The 16,136-nt window shown below is 41.3% G+C and overlaps 1 pseudogene; it reads right to left on the minus strand.

Annotated features, from left to right (window-relative positions):
• Nucleotides 1–8,624: 8,624 nt before the first annotated feature.
• LOC124663493 lies at nt 8,625–12,470 on the minus strand (annotated as a pseudogene).
• Nucleotides 12,471–16,136: the final 3,666 nt, after the last annotated feature.

Consider the following 16,136-nt stretch of genomic DNA (forward strand, 5'->3'; position numbering starts at 1 on the left):
CGGGGGTCTGACACTTTTTCCACAACTAAAGCTTACAATTTCCTCATTGGAGTGCAACATACACCAATATTCTTCACATGGATATGGAAATCTTCTTGTCAACAAAAACACAAGTTTTTCTTCTGGTTACTTATACATGACAGACTAAATACAAGAAATCTTCTCAGAAGGAAAAACTGCATGCTGCCATCCTTTAATTGTGCCACTTTACAATGCAACCATGAAGAAACTTTGGCACATTTATTCTGGAGTTGTCCTTTTGCGCAACAATGTTGGGATTTTGTTTGCCCACAAGTTACAAATCAACAATCAGTCCTGGAAGCTTTTTATGCCATCAAAGATACTTTGAATCTACCTTTTGCAGTTGAGATCATCATACTAGCTGCCTTGAGCATTTGGATAATCAGAAACAAGAATTTTTTTGAAGATCAAAACCCTTCTTTCTCGTCATGGAAGATAATTTTCAAACAGGAATTGCAGCTGCTATCATACAGAATGAAAAAGAAATGGGATGCACCTTTCAAAGCTTGGCTGCAGAATCTGCCTTAGTTTCCTGGGTTTTATGCCCATAGTTCTTTTTTTCTATTTTCTTTCTTTCTTCTTTTCTTTTCTTTTTTAGATCTTTGTACATCTTGTACAACTGTACTCTTTTTGCCTATTATTAATAAAAATTGCAGTGGGGGTTTTCCCCACTGTTTCACCCTCAAAAAAAAAACATGTGAGTATCATCAATAAAGTAGCATGGAACATAAGAAATTATAGATACGTTTGAGACGTATCACTATGCAATGATAATCCATGTTAATCCAAGCTAATTAGAACAAGGTGCGAGCACTATTGGTATACTATGCATGAGGCTTGCAACTTATAGAATATTGTATACATAACACATATGATTTATTACTACCGTTGACAAAATTGTTTCTTGTTTTCAAAATGAAAAGCTCTAGCACAAATATAGTAATCCATGCTTCCCTCTGCGAAGGGCCTATCTTCTACTTTATTGTTGAGTCAGTTTACCTATTCTTTCTATCTTAGAAGCAAACACTTGTGTAAACTGTGTGCATTAATTCTTACATGTTTACCTATTGCACTTGTTATATTACTTTGTGTTGACAATTATCCATGAGATAAATATGTTGAAGTTGAAAGCAACCGCTGAAACTTATATCTCCCTTTGTGTTGCTTCAATGCCTTTACTTTGAATTTATTGCTTTATGAGTAACTCTTATGCAAGTCTTATTGATGCTTGTCTTGAAAGTATTATTCATGAAAAGTCTTTGCTATATGATTCAGTTGTTTACTCATTGTCTTCACCATTGCTTCGAATCGCTGCATTCATCTCATATGCTTTACAATAGTATTGATCAAGATTATGATAGCATGTCACTTCAGAAATTATCTTTGTTATCGTTTACCTACTCGAGGGCGAGTAGGAACTAAGCTTGGGGATGCTTGATACGTCTCAAACGCATCTATAATTTCTTATGTTCCATGCTACTTTTATGATGATACTCACATGTTTTATACACGTTATATGTCATTATTATGCATTTTCCGGCACTAACTGACGAGATGCCGAAGAGCCAGTTGTTGTTTTCTGCTGTTTTTGGTTTCAGAAATCCTACAAAGGAAATATTCTTGGAATTGGACGAAATCAACGTCCAGGGTCTTATTTTTCCACGAAGCTTCCAGAAGACCGAAAGGGAAACGAAGTGGGGCAACGAGGCGCCGCCACGCCAGGGCCGCGCGGCCAGGGCTGGGCCCGTGCCGCCCTGGTGTGTGGGGCCCTCGTGTCGCCCCTAAACCTACCCTTCCGCCTACTTAAAGCCTTCGTCGCGAATACCCCAGTACCGAGAGCCACGATACGGAAAACCTTCCAGAGACGCCGCCGCCGCCAATCCCATCTCGGGGGATTCAGGAGATCGCCTCCGAAGACCTCGCCGGAGAGGGGAATCATCTCCCGGAGGTCTCTTCATCACCATGATCGCCTCCGGATCGATGTGTGAGTAGTTCACCCCTGGACTATGGGTCCATAGCAGATAGCTAGATGGTTGTCTTCTCCTCATTGTGCTATCATGTTAGATCTTGTGAGCTGCCTATCATAATCAAGATCATCTATTTGTAATGCTACATGTTGTGTTTGTTGGGATCCGATGAATATTGAATACTATGTCAAGTTGATTATCAATCTATCATATATGTTGTTTATGTTCTTGCATGCTCTCCGTTGCTAGTAGAGGCTCTGGCCAAGTTGATACTTGTGACTCCAAGAGGGAGTATTTATGCTCGATAGTGGGTTCATGCCTCCATTGAATCCGGGACGAGTGATGTAAAGTTCTAAGGTTGTGGATGTGCTGTTGCCACTAGGGATAAAACATCGATGCTTTGTCTAAGGATATTTGTGTTGATTACATTACGCACCATACTTAATGCAATTGTCCGTTGTTTGCAACTTAATACCGGAAGGAGTTCGGATGATAACCTCGAAGGTGGACTTTTTAGGCATAGATGCATGCTGGATAGCGGTCTATGTACTTTGTCGCAATGCCCTGATTAAATCTCATAGTACTCATCATGATATATGTATGTGCATTGTTATGACTTCTTTATTTGTCAATTGCCCAACTGTAATTTTTTCACCCAACATGCTATTTATCTTATGGGAGAGACACCACTAGTGAACTGTGGACCCCGGTCCATTCTTTACATCTGAAATACAATCTACTGCAAACTCTGTTCTTTACTGTTCTTCGCAAACAATCATCATCATCCACACTATACATCTAATCCTTTGTTTACAGCAAGCCGGTGAGATTGAAAACCTCACTGTTACGCTGGGGCAAAGTACTTTGATTGTGTTGTGCAGGTTCCACGTTGGCGCCGGAATCCCTCGTGTTGCGCCGCACTACACTCCGTCACCAACAACCTTCACGTGTTCCTTGACTCCTACTGGTTCGATAACCTTGGTTTCTTACTGAGGGAACACTTGCTACTGTACGCATCACACCTTCCTCTTGGGGTTCCCAATGGACGTGTGTCTCACGCGCCATCAGTAACTATGTATCGAAAGCTTATAGCAAGTTGAACTCAATGACTTGATCTCATGCTACGCTTATTTGGGTGTATGTCCATTATATCATTCACCCAATGACATAACCTTGTTATTAACAACATCCAATGTTCATGATCACGAAACCATGATCATCTATTAATCAACAAGCTAGTTATACAAGAGGCTTACTAGGGACTTCTTGTTGTGTACATAACACACATGTATCAATGTTTCGGTTAATACAATTATAGCATGGATGTAAACATTTATCATGAACACTAAGATATAACAATAACTAATTTATTATTGCCTCTTGGGCATATCTCCAACAGTCTCCCACTTGCACTAGAGTCAATAATCTAGTTTACATTTGTAAAGATATAACACCTTGGCCTTCTGGTGCTTATCATGTTTTGCTCACGGGAGAGGTTTTAGTCAACGGATCTGACACACTCAGAAACGTATGTATTTTGCAATTCATTTGCGTCTCAACGCATCACTCATTTTCCAAATGAGTCAGCATTAATTATATATGCTTAGTCCTCTGGTGGAACCTTAATTCCGCGGTCTGAAATAAGTCACTAATATTGTCACACGCAATATAGCTTCAAAGTTCCGACACTATCGGAACTACACCAAGTTCTCAAAGAACTCCTCGACTTAACATCCTCAGTCATTGTCAAAACAATAACATACTCTGCCTTTGTTTGTAGAATCCGTCAAATTATTTAGAACTCATCTAAATCTAGCATAGACTTCTTCTAGCTCATTGTGCTACCTTTTAAACAACACTTAGCCTAATTGAGATTAAAATCTTATTTTTATATGAGACCAAACTAATATTGGTGCAACACCTTACAGCGATTTGTTTGTCATGACCCCATACAAAACTATATATATATTCTTAGTTCTTCTAAAGCACTCAGGGATATTCTTACTGTTGTCCAATGATTATTGCATGAATCATTCTGGTATATGCTCGTAACACTTTAGAGCATAGGACATCTGATTTTGTACATATTATTCGTGATCTAAAATCACTCATGTGTTTTTACTCATCGAGTGTCAAATACACTCAAGTCTTGTTAAACATTCACACGGAAAATAATACCTTCTTAATATTTTTATATTAAACTACTTCAATATTCATTCTATGTACTTTGACTTAAACTTATTATGTGTTTCAATCTATCTTCATAGATCTTGACACTAAATATGTTTCAGTCCATATTCTTTCATTGAAGTTAATTCTCAATGAAACCTTTTAATCACATCAAGTATATAATTATATCATTTATAATCAATGATATGTCAGCCACATATAATATTATAAATATGTCTCAGCGCTCCCACTTAATTTCTTGCAAATGCAAGCATCTTCATCGTTTCTTATGAAATCAAAACTCTTTGATTATTTCATCCGGTGAAGATTCCAACTCCGTGATACTTACTTCATTCAGTGAAGTTTGTATACCCATCTAGTATTTCACGGACTAGCAAAACTCTTTGGTTTGTATCTAGTATACATCCTTCATACAAACTTCTCGTAAGGAATGTATTTCTGCCATCCTACTATCATATCTCATAAAAGAAATATGTAGCGATTACTAGAATAATCCACATAGACTATAAGCATTGCTACGGAAGATCTAATCTTATCATAGTCAACTCTTTGAACTTTGTCGTAAACAACTTTTCGACAAGTCGAGCTTCTTCAAGGATATTCCATCCAAGTCCATCAATTTTATAGATCCATTTACTTTCAAAAAGTATTCACCTATCTTGGATTTCATGGCGCATAGCCATTTTAACGGAGTCAGGGCCCATCATAACTTCTTTGCATGTAGTTGGTTTATCATTGTTCAAAATCAATCCTTTGTCCACAAATCATTTATTTGATCACAAAGTAAACCATACCTACAAGGTTCAATGGGTACTTCGATCTCCATGACTATAACTCTTTTGTAGTCATGGGAGCTATGATCGTCGTGGCCGCTTCCGGAACCATTTCCGATCTGCGCTACTCTGATCATCATGCTCAGGTTCATAAACCTTATCAAGTTCCATTGTCCTCCCACTCAAATACATCGCTAGAAACAATTTCTTGGAAATAAGTAAGAAACATCGACAAACACTTTTGTCTTTGACTTCATAGTGGAAAGAATTCCCAATCAATTCTCTGGGATAACTAACAAGGACATTCATCCGATTTTGGTTGTAAACTCATTTACTTATGCTACGCATACCAAAATTTAAGAAAGGACTATTAGGGTTTATACCCATGCCATAACTCATATGGTGTCATTTCAACGGATTATGATGACGCTCTATTTAGTGTAAAAGCGGTAGTCTCTAAAGCATAATCCACAAAAATATAATGGCGTCATTTTATTTTATCTCATCATTAATCCAACAGATTTGGATACGTCTCTCGGACACTCCATCATCACTATGATACTCCAAGAAACGTGAGGTTGTAGAACAATTTCATAACTCTCTTAGATATTCGCTAAAACTCGTAATTAAAATATTTCCACCATGATCCAATCACAGATATTTGACTTTTTTATTACGATGATTTCCACTTCATGCTGAAATTTATTTGAATCCACTCAAATGTTTCAAACTTCTTCCTTATCGAATAAATATATCCACATATATACACTCAATTCATTGTTGGAAGTTTTCATGAAATAGAAGAATCTCCCGCACACAACTATGCCCAATGAACCACATACATCATCATGTATGTTTCCACTAAGTCAGTTGCCCGTTCAAATTTTCGGCCTATGAACGGAATTTCAGCCATTCTCTTTAGAAGATATTTGCAAGCGCCAAACGATACAAAAATTAAATGAATCCAAAAATCCATTTGCATGGAGTTACTTCATGCGTTCCTTTCTAACATGACCCAAATGACGGTTCCACTAATAAGTGGAATTCACATCATTTGCCTTATGGCATTTTAGCGTCAGTGTTATGCATGTGTGCTTCATCATAAAGATTTATAATAACTTATCCATCGTACATGGAATATTGTCATAATTTGAACAACTCATTGTTTTCATTTGACTAGAACAAAAACAACAATTATAAAGTTCTTTATTATAAATCTGAAGGGCTAGGTAGAATGACAACGATGAACACAATAACACTTTATTTTGTTCCAGACGTGCATTCCTACCATATTCCTTTTCAGTCACTTAGGCTATTGTATTCTTGTATTGCGTTGTTTTGTATGACACCTCATACCAACCAATATGGTACAAATACCCAAGAATTTCATTGTGTGACCAAACAAGGAATACATTCATAACATGTATATCATCTATATACACCTGAGCTAGACTTTCTAGTCTTTTCTTTCTTTCTGCCAAAATCTTTTGTAGTCTTATACATTTGTTGCTAGCTGATGTAACTATGGTGATAAAGAGAGAGGCTTAAGTTGTTAAAAAATTAAAAACAAAGGAACCTATCTACATGTTTTTGTGGCATACTATCTCCGTTCCAATATATAGAGCTGATGTTATTTTTTAAAAGTAAAATCTATAAAATTTAAACAATTTTTTACGAAAAATCATTAACGTGCAAAATGCAAAATCAATATCCTTTCATATCAAATCTATAGAATATCATATTTGTTAATAGACTTTGCTAAAAGTTTGGTAAAAGTTTTTTTTTTTGCAGGGGTTGGTAAAACTTTGCTGGATTTAAGAAAAAAAATGTATTCATTGAAACAGAAACGGAGAGTGTATAAGCTAAAGGCAAGAGGCCAAAAATAAATCTAACCAAGTACCCCTAACCACTGAGTTCTAGTCGTTCTTAACAACAAAAAAAATGAATCAAAATTTTCTTCTTTATTTTCCTTGAAAATCGACCAGCAGACAAAAATTTACAAATTAAATTTCTGGCTAGAACTAACATAGTTCTCGGTCGAATCCCACAACATCAAATTTGCATGGTGATTCATGTACTTGAGTTGCAATTAAGATAGTTGAAAGTTGTGTTGCAACTAAATTTTTCAAAATGAGGTTATAACTAAGAAAATATATTTCAAATGTCAGTGATTCGTGCTAATGTTGGGTTGCAACATGCATTATAAAGATTCGATGATATCATCGGACGGGAAAAATATGGTAGTTAGCTGTGAGTCGATTGCCGACGTCAACCTGGTTCCATAAACACGCATTCGCAGTGTCACACGGTGCTCCACGGGCACGAGACGGTCAACAAAGCACACCCTATGGATAGACACGCACACGCGCGCCGCTCCATGGACACGAGGTGGCAAACAAAACACACACGGTGCACAACCATGCCTGGACGGGTGGGGTGAACCATGAAATCAGGAGCAGATGAGGACTGAGAGCCACCAATATGGACACGACTTCTCTCTTCTTTCATTTGTCGCTCTATCTTTCCTCTCTCACCAGTCACGACAACCTCTGGGCAACTGAACAAGAGGCCAAGATTTTCTTGCTTCCTCTGCCCGGCCGGAAAAGAAACATCTTAACCATTGATGCGACTGCTCGAGAGTGAAGTTAAGATGTCATCTCGCACGTGGACGTAGAGTAAGACTGATGTTTCTTTGCGATGTAGAGTAGTACGAGATTAGCTCAGAACAGTGAATAGGTGGTCCTAAGCACACCCGTTCTTGTCACTTTGTCCCGCGGTTGGAAAAATTCAAACGTGCTCGCGTTGCTGAAAGAGAATGACATTCTCACTTCTATGTACACCATCATACGAGCTAAAAGTCATTTTGAAGTTCCGAAAAAGTCCTAGATGTTGAAAATAAAGTATTCTATGGTCCTGCAATATCTCAATGCGAAATAGTTAGTATTTTGTTCAATACAAAAATGAAAAATAATGATAAATTTGAAGGTTTTGGATTTTTGCATTGTTCACTACCTTACGTTTGTGCACAGACTAGAATACATAATATTTTACGGAAAACTATCACGCGAAACTCTCCGCGCTACTGCCGTGGCGCGAAGGACCTAGGATATTAGATGCAGCGGCCATGCTAAGGTTATAAATCTATATAGTGATTCAAATTCGAAAAAACGCCCGATGGAGGTTTTTTTGGGGGGAAAATCAATATTTTGAAAACTTTAAAATGCCGACTAAAAAATAAAATAAAAAGGCTCCATGGAGCCTTTCCTCCAATTGTTCACAGGTTACTGGATTTTGTTGGTTGATTCGGTACATGGGACACTTGCCTTCTTCTTTTTTAAAAAAAAAGGAGCTATCCCCCGGCACAAAACCTCATTTATTGCATAGTTATCAGCAAATGCATCTAGAATCCATATGGTTCATAGGAAAAAGCAATGAGCACGGCCCTGGTGATCAGTTCACTCGATAATTTGTGACACCAAGCGAGAGGTATTGTGTATACACATAATAACATGGCAGGTGGAAACGGAAAATACGTACTGTACTCATGATACGTGGAAGAACAAAAGGAGAGCAAGAACACGCGCATAGACACATATATGTGGAAACCAAATCCATATACTCATGATACGCGCGTGCAAATCTTCCCCAAGTTCAAACAGCCTGATGATTATCGTCATTCATCCTCGCTCTTCCATTTGCTGATTACTGCCGCGAGAGCCCGGCGCTGCGGCCCTCCCGGTGCCAACGCCATCTCCGCCCCTTCCCGCAGTTGGCCCGCCTTCTTCTGCGCCGCCGCGCCCTTCTCCCCCGCCATAAGCTCCCTCGCCAGCTCCGCCACCTTCCCACGCGGCACAACCACCCCTTCACTATCGATCGGCGGCCTTTCCCACAACGCCAGCCCCACCCGCTCCGACGACACCAACACCGCGTTCACCCTCTGCTCGGCGAACAGCGGCCACGCCACCATCGGCACGCCCGCCGCCGCGCTCTCGAGCGTGGAGTTCCACCCGCAGTGGGACAAAAACCCTCCCACGGCCGGATGGTTCAGGATCTCTACCTGCGGCGCCCACAGCGGCACCGCCAGCCCCGTGCCGCTCGTCCTCTCCATGAACCCTTCAGGCAGGTAGCTCAGCGGGTCGTTCCCACGGTCGGCCGACGTTCCGAAGTAGCCCGCGCTGCGGTCCTTGTCGCTGGGGAAGTGCACAACCCACAGGAACTTCTGCTCGCTGGCCTCCAGCCCGGCCGCCAGCTCGGCCTTCTGCTCCGTGGACAGCGTGCCGCCGCTGCCGAAGGACACGTACAGAACCGAGCCGTCCGGCTGGCCATCCAGCCACCGTAGGCAGCTGTGCTTGCCCGCCTCGTCGGAGACCGACCGGATGAACGGACCCACGGCGTAGACCGGAGGGTACACGCCTTTGTCCGAAAGTTCCTTGAACGCGACCAACGTCTCGCGCTCCATCGCGTCGAAGGTGTTGACGATGAAGCCGTCGGCCACGAGGTAGTCGAGCCCCAGGTCGATCATGAGGGGGTACACGGGGTCGGAGCGGTTCTGGACGGGATCGACGAGGTCGGCGCCGTGCAGAGGCACGCACCCCGGTAGGACGACGGGCTCCGGGAGGTACCGGCACTCGCAGGTGGTGGTCCTGGCGAGCTCCGGCGTGTAGAGCAGCGAGACCAGCGATGTGAGGCTCGAGGTGAAGAAGACATACCGCGGCACGCCGAGCTCCTTGGCGACCACGAGCGCCGCGGGGCAGAGCATGTCAGTCAGGAAGGCGGCGACCCCCGAGGGGGAGTCGAGGAGGGAGCGGAGCAGGTCGCGGAGGTGCGGCAGAGTGCGGTGAACGACGGTTAAGACCCTGGTCACGATGTGCGCGTCCGCGGGGAGGTCGTCGAGGGGCACCTCCGGGAGCGCGGCCACGGAGACGCACGCCGGGAGCGAGGCGAGCGGCGAGTTGTGGGCGGGCGAGGACAGACTTGTGTAGGTGACGATGGTGGCGGTGAAGCCGTGGTGCGCGGCGAGGCGCGTCGCGAGCTCGGCCACCGGGAGGACGTGGCCCGCGCCGGGGCTCGTGAGCAGGACGACGTGCGGGGCATGCATCGGCGGCAGCGTCATGATCGGCTATTCGCCAAAACTGTTAGTACAACACTCTGCAGCTGGGTATGTTCCTGCGGATGCGTTTGTTCTGATGTTCTGCACCAAACGCATAGTGGGTGCAACTTATAAGCACAACTTAAGCTTACTTCACTGAAGTGGAAAGAACACTACCTTTCGCGATTTCTGTCTTTTTTAGTGTGCCTGGCGGAACACGTGGCACATTTTCTAAGACAATTCATGCATCATGCCCCAATCATCTAGGGGCACTAGAGCCATCGTGGATCATTAGCTTCCAAAGAAGTCGTTGTCTGCCGGATACACCAGCATTATGTCGTTAGAAATACTGAGTACTCTCTTAGTTTCAAAAAAGATATCATGCTAGCTTGATCAATGTGTGTCTAGATAAATCTGCAACATCTTTTCTACGATGGAGGGAGCACAGGATTTCGTAAGAAGTAGACGTGTACGGCAGTGGGTGACGAGTTCTGAGCCGTGCCTTGACCGTTTGCGGCATGCTCATGCGTCACTAGATTTTAAAGTGCATCTTGGTGCACAATTCGTAGAAACTCATGTATAAATGAAAAGATGATAATGCTTTTCTTATATCTTATAAAACATAGTGAACCACATGAAATTACAAACGTTTATATATAACCAGGAACAAGGAGATAACTCATTAGAGCAACTAACATTTATGGATTTCCCTGTGCCACAACAGGGTTGTTGTATGGTACTTAACAACATCAAATATTTATTTGGAAGATAGATTTCATGAGAGTTTTGCAAAATAGAATCTAAACAATCCCGTGATTGTGTTGTCAACGCAGCCCCGTTCACACCCTATTAATAAAATAGCCTATCCTATATGTTCCTACGGAACTACTGTAATCAACCATATAGTTTGAAGAAGTTGTGAATAAGAACAATAATTTAAACAAGGTAAAGCAAATGCTATAAGTAAATTAAAAACATGCAGATTATATTAAGATGAACTACAAAGGAATAAAAGGAGCTCTCGGGAAACACGGATTCACCGCTAGCATGGGTACTATGTTGATTAGGATTCGAGTATGTTTGTTGCTACATGTTTGTGTAGTGGGGATATGCCCAAATAAAGGTGCTACCGTGAGCGATGTTCCACACCCTCATAACCACTAACTTCTCCCATTGCATGCCGCACAGTTCCAATAATTAAGGGTCTTCCCGTGGCTATGGTCATATGCCCTTGTTCCTCTTACTCCACGTTAAGACATGATTGAAAGAGACGGCGGATTGTTGTCACATGTACGCCTACGACATCCAACCATCCTTAATGATGAATGCTTTCAATGCCTCTCGATGGAAAATATTGCATGATGCACGACATACAACATCACCGAAGACAACAACCATTTTAACATATTGCAACTGAACACATAAATCTTTAATTCAAATCATAGAGGTGCTAGGGTTCCTCCATCTCTTTAAGAACTAAGAGACTACTCACAAATAGAGATTCAAGGCAAGATCATGACAATGAGATGAAAGGTATATGAATGTATGTAGGAATACAAGTACAGATCCACAATCAAGTTTTGGATTACAACAAGATAAATGGAGGAATCGATGATGGACACATGGATGATGATGGTGTTGATGCAGATCGGTGTCGGTGCCTCTTTTGCCCAAGTATCCTTATCTTCTCCCTTTAATGATGTGATGGTGGTGTTCGTGAATAATATTTGTTGATGGCATATACGGTTTTCCCCTCTTTATATAGGCTCTCGAATATCGGTTTCATGTTCTGGGTAACCCCGCACCGCGATATGATCTTCGTGCCTTCACAAATATTGTTCTGAGCTTGAGGAAACGGTCCCGGCGGAGCATTGATATATGGTGATGACCGTACCACTGGTTATTAAATATTATTGACTTCTGGAGTAATTTGAGCGCCATTTCTTCATAAAAACTCCTATTAAGGTGTTCTTCGACTCGTTGGATTCATATGGATGAGGGCTACACTACCATAGTCTAGGATATTTATTATATTGTGATGGAAAAAATTGACTCCTTTTTACCCTAAGTCATGGTCCCCATAGCTCCTCCATATTGCATCCCTTTGGCTCATTTCCTTCTGCTTTGTCCATAAACATTCAGAACACCAAACACACAACAAACACAAGTAAAACTGATAAAATCCTATTAAAACTACTAGTTGTGCAAATATCTCATGAAATTGAAGTAGTACTTGTAATCATGTATTTTAGGATACAATCACAGCTAGATACCACAAGAAATGAGACAAAAAGTATATGTTTATGTAATGAAAAACTTGTTGCTTTTATTGACTCATAAACATCCCGCAGCTAAACCCTTGAACGTCCCGAGAAATATGGATTGTAAATTCTTGCTTTCATCTAGCTTACCGATGAAGAGTGGTGCCATGTATCCTTATTTTTCCTGCCATCTCAAAATAAGATTTCTCATACTTATACAAGGCATCACAAGCTCATGCATATGTCTCGAGATTCATCAAGACTTCTATGGCCCATGTCAAAGTTCAAATATATCTTGCAAGAAAATTTCTGATCCTTCTATTGCATTTTTCTCTCTCTTCTTTTTTAACATTCGTGACTTAAAACAATTAAGAGTGACAGACCATGTCAAAAGAAGCATATAAATAGAGTAACTAATTTTCAACTCCCACTTATTAACTCATGGCTTTCTAATACCTTGTTCAGGTTATTGTCTTTCAAGAACTCGCACTTATTAGTAAATGAGATCATGCCCAAAAATTGTAAACCTGGCTTAGAAGAACTAAGAATACTCTTTTGAGGAGCATTTGAATTTGTTGTGAAAATATGCCCACGGAGGTATTTTACTCGTCATAACATGGTTGTTGCAGACGTTTTATCAACTCATAGCCAAAATATGAGATTTCTCTTGTAGCAGATCGTTTAAACGTTAGCGGAGTTGTCATGATATGACAGTGGGGGTAAGATACACATAAAGAACTTTCTCATTTTATTTAGGTGTTTTTGGCATTAATCTCAGTTACCGCAAAACCGGGTTCAATCAAACAACTAACTTCGAATAGTACCTTTAAGTCGAATATAATTTCTATGGGGTTGGTATGTTCATGCGGATGCGTTTGTTATCTGAAAATCTCTTTTTAAAGGCAACGGTACCTACAACAGTGACATTAGCGGTGACATCAGCCATGTGATGACTTCAGAAAATTGTGAAACTAAACTAAAATATAATGGAAACACGATTATTTTGTGAAATATACCCAGCAAACGTCGGTAGTTTCACTTTTTGCCAAAAAATGTTTCACAACGTTACTCGTGTACCAGTTACGGTGGCCCAACATACCACTGCATGGTGTAGTACGCAAGTCGTTGACATAACATAAGTGAAACACCGTTCCACTCGTATTACATCCCTCAGAGTGGTACAACAGAAACATATGCAAGTCCAAGGCATGTCTATAGAAGTACACATGAACTGTTTACAGAAGATCAACACAGCCTCCTACTTTACATTGAGGTAAAAATCCAAATAAATCTCCAAAAGAAGAATTCATAGACTAAATTATTCCTAAGTATAGATCTACAGATACTTGACTTGCTAGAGAACTAAGCTAAAACCCTAGCTACTTAGGTACTAGGTTTAGGGAATAGGTTCCCTTCTACTCCTAGACTAGGTTTCCACCGTGGAATGAATAGTTGCTGACTTCATCAACTTTATTGACTGACTCATGCTCTTGTATTGGTTGCGTTCTCTGTCTTCGAACTTCACGGTATCTTCTCCTTTGATGTATCCCAATCTAAGCAGGGGGTTCAAGAGGGAACGGATGAGTACGAGCGTACTCAGCAAGTTCAATAATAGAAATAGGTGTATCATGCACTAGCTATAGCCATAGACCAAAAAGTCGTAGGAAAATGCAAGTTTTCGTAATCATTTCTTCCAAAGGTTTATTTTATTCCGAAAAACTATGTCCGCCAGTCTTCACAGATTGACCAGAACTTCATGGAGTTCCTTTCCTGCCGCGTTTGTAGTCCCTTCCCGAAACAAGGATTGACAAGTCACAATTCAGTACACTCTGCAGAGGTGTGTTACTTTACCCATAAGAGAACTTATCCTTGTTGCCAACCGGGCGATCTTTCCCGTTCACACTTCCTTGGTGTGAGGCACAGTATAAGAATCAAGCCAATCACTGCCTTCTCCGCGACCCGGCATACCCACCTTTTTGTCCATACACACATCCCCGGTAGACATTTCCCGAGCATACGGCTTTACCCACGATATGTGATACATTGCAAACGTATCTATAATTTTTGATGTTTCATGCTTATTTTACACCAATTTCTATATGATTTTCTTAAACTTCGTTGCACTTTTATACATTTTCTGGCACTAACCTATTGACAAGATGCCATAGTACCAGTTCCATGTTTTCTGTTGTTTTGTATTTCAGGAAAGTTGTACAGGAAATATTCTCGGAATTGGACGAAACAAAAGCCGAAGATCTTATTTTTTTCGTAACGAAAACATAGTCCAGAGGGGGTCGAAGAAAGGCAGCAGGGCGGCCAGACCAGCCTAGGCGCGGCCTGGCCCTGGCCCGCGCCTAGGGGTAATGTGGGCCCCCTGGCCTCCACCGACCTCGCCCTTCCACTTATAAGAAGCCTCCCGACACGTGAACCCTAAATCAATAAGCCTCCATCCAGGGAAAGTTCCATAGCTCCACCGCCATCGCAGATAAGATTCGGGGGACAGAAGTCTCTGTTTCGGCACGCTGCCGGGATGGGGAATTGCCCCCGGAGCCATCTCCGTCGACTCCACCACCATCTTCATCGCCATTGCTGACTCCCACGATGAGGAGTGAGTAGTTCCCCCCGAGGCTGAGGGCTTTACCGGTAGCTATGTGGTCTATCTATCTCTCCATGTATGATCTTTATATGATCATGAGCTTTGTAATCTAGTTGAATAAGTAGATGTTATTCTTCAACTATTGTGCTACTAAAGTGGTTTTATTATGTGATCTTTGGGGACACCTTGTCCAACGGTGTGAAGGTGACAGTGTGCACACCGTGTTTGTTTCTTAAGCTTACTTTATAAAAATACTTATGGAATTGTGGTGTCTAGTTAGTACCATCTTTGTATGCTCAAAATGACAGCGTGGGGTGTCCATAGATTGGGAATGCGAACTTAAAGGAATGCTTATGCAGACCTATGCAATGAATTTGTGTTTATTATCAAACCGGAGAGTGGTTCAGAGTAGCGTAATGAAGTGATAATATCTATATATTCAATTATGGTATCATTATTGAGAGTGTCCACTAGTGAAAGTATGATCCCTAGGCCTTGTTTCTAAGCATTGAAATACCGTTTACAACCAGTTCTGCTACATGTTTGCTTGCTGCCATTTTTATTTCAGATTGCAATTACTACTTACAATCATCCATATTACTTTCATTTCACTATCTCTTCGCCGAACTAGTGCACCTATACACTTGACAAGTGTATTGGGTGTGTTGGGATACATGAGACTTCTTGTTTCGTAATTGCAGGGTTGCTTGAGAGGGATATCTTTGACCTCTACCTCCCTGAGTTCAATAAACCTTGGGTGATCCACTTAAGGGAAACTTGATGTTGTTCTACAAACCCCTGCACTTGGAGGCCCAACACTATCTACAAGAATAGAAGCGTGCGTAGACATCAATATGTTATGGAAAATCCATCATAGACAGTAGAGCACCCTTCATCCAAACTACTGAGTGTTCTCGCAACACACAGCCAGGCTCTATCAAGTCCGTTGATATGCAGAAGGGAAAATATACCGTTGACTTCCCCAGAGCCATTATAGATCTTATGGTTAACACGTAATATACGGTGCTGGAATTACTGGACGACATTGGTCATTAATCCTATGTGGATACTTTCCCAGTTGCAATGGAACCTCCACCATCATCTCTTACCATGGTTCCATTGCCCATCATATATAGTCATATTCATAATTGTAAAGTAATCTTTTGTTTTTCAATGCAGGAGTGTTAATCATAGTACTTTACGTATATAATTTGATAAAAATAATCAAATGACACGAGC

This window comes from Lolium rigidum, chromosome 6 (genome assembly GCF_022539505.1).
Source record: "Lolium rigidum isolate FL_2022 chromosome 6, APGP_CSIRO_Lrig_0.1, whole genome shotgun sequence".
In the NCBI taxonomy this organism is placed as follows: domain Eukaryota; kingdom Viridiplantae; phylum Streptophyta; class Magnoliopsida; order Poales; family Poaceae; genus Lolium; species Lolium rigidum.